Source organism: Parus major, unplaced genomic scaffold, assembly GCF_001522545.3.
Source record: "Parus major isolate Abel unplaced genomic scaffold, Parus_major1.1 Scaffold583, whole genome shotgun sequence".
In the NCBI taxonomy this organism is placed as follows: Eukaryota; Metazoa; Chordata; class Aves; order Passeriformes; family Paridae; genus Parus; species Parus major.
Genome location: NW_015379471.1, coordinates 7,891 through 9,699, shown reverse-complemented (window position 1 = coordinate 9,699; position 1,809 = coordinate 7,891).

The following is a 1,809-nucleotide window of genomic DNA, read 5'->3' as shown; positions in this document are numbered from 1 at the left end:
GTCCACACCTGGAGCTCAGGTGTTGCAGTTTGGGGTTCACACCTGGAGCTCAGGTGTTACAGTTTGGGGTTCACACCTGGCTCAGGTGCTGCAGTCCAGGTGTTGCAGTTTGGGGTTCACACCTGGAGCTCAGGTTCTCTCATCTGGAGCTCAGGTGTTGCAGTTTGGGGTTCACACCTGGAGCTCAGGTGTTGCAGTTTGGGGTCCACACCTGGAGCTCAGGTGCTGCAGTTTGGGGTTCACACCTGGAGCTCAGGTGTTACAGTTTGGGGTCCACACCTGGAGCTCAGGTGTTACAGTTTGGGGTTCACACCTGGCTCAGGTGCTGCAGTTTGGGGTTCACACCTGGAGTTCAGGTGCTGCAGTTTGGGGTTCACACCTGGAGCTCAGGTGCTGCAGTTTGGGGTCCACACCTGGAGCTCAGGTGCTGCAGTTTGGGGTTCACACCTGGCTCAGGTGCTGCAGTTTGGGGTTCACACCTGGAGCTCAGGTGCTGCAGTTTGGGGTTCACACCTGGAGCTCAGGTGTTCCAGTTTGGGGTTCACACCTGGCTCAGGTGTTGCAGTCCGGGTGCTGCAGTTCGGGGTCCACACCTGGAGCTCAGGTGTTGCAGTCCAGGTGTTACTTTGGGGTTCACACCTGGCTCAGGTGCTGCTCCACACCTGTCCTGGCTCACAGGTGCTGGCTCTCTTCACCTGGGGCTCAGGTGTCGCAGTTCAGGTGTCACAGCTGCAATTTTTTGGGGTGAAAAACACAATTTTGGGGTCCACACCTGTCCTGGATCACAGGTACTGAATCCTCCCACCTGGGGCTCAGGTGTCACAGTTCAGGTGTTGCTGCTGCAGCTTTTTGGGGTCAGAAACACAATTTTGGGCTCCACACCTGTTCTGGGTCACAGGTACCAAGTCCTCCACCTGAAGCTTCATCCACCAGGTGCTCCAGGTGCTCCAGATTTTTGGGCTCCACACCTGTCCTGGCTCACAGGTACAGAGTCCTCCACCTGGGGCTCAGGTGTCACAGTTCAGGTGTTGCTGCTGCAGCTTTTTGGGGTCCACAGGTGATTTTGGNCCAGGTGTGCTCAGGTGAGCTCAGGTGAGCCTCAGGTGAGCCCCAGGTAGGCTCAGGTGAGCTCAGGTGAGCCCCAGCTGTGCTCAGGTGAGCCCAGGTGTGCTCAGGTGGGCTCAGGTGAGCTCAGGCGTGCCCCAGGTGAGCTCAGGTGAGCCCAGGTGAGCCCCAGGTGTGCTCAGGTGAGCCCAGGTGTGCCCCAGGTGTGCTCAGGTGGGCTCAGGTGAGCCCCAGGTGACCCCAGGTGTGTCCCCAGGTGATCTCAGGTGACCCCAGGTCTGTCCCCAGGTGTCCCCAGGTGACCCCAGGTGTGTCCCAGGTATGCTCAGGTGAGCCCCAGGTGAGCCCCAGGTGATCTCAGGTGAGCCCAGGTGTGCTCAGGTGGGCTCAGGTGAGCCCCAGGTGAGGCCCAGGTGAGCCCCAGGTGAAGCTCAGATGAGCCCCAGGTGATCTCAGGTGAGCCCAGGTGTGCTCACCATCATCCAAAGGTACAAACCCAGGTCCTGAGAAGGCCCCGCCCACCCAGGTGTGCACCTGGAGCACCCCAAAAATCCATCCCAAGCTCAGGTGAGGGCTCAGGTGGGTCCTGGCAGGTCTGGGGTCACACCTGGCCGCAGGTGAACCTCGGGGGTCTCCCAGTTCCTCATCCGCTGTCGGTGACGTCACAGCTCAGGTGTGACCACGCCGGGACCTCACCTGGAGCTCAGGTGCTGCAGTTTGGGGTTCACACCTGGAGCTCAGGTG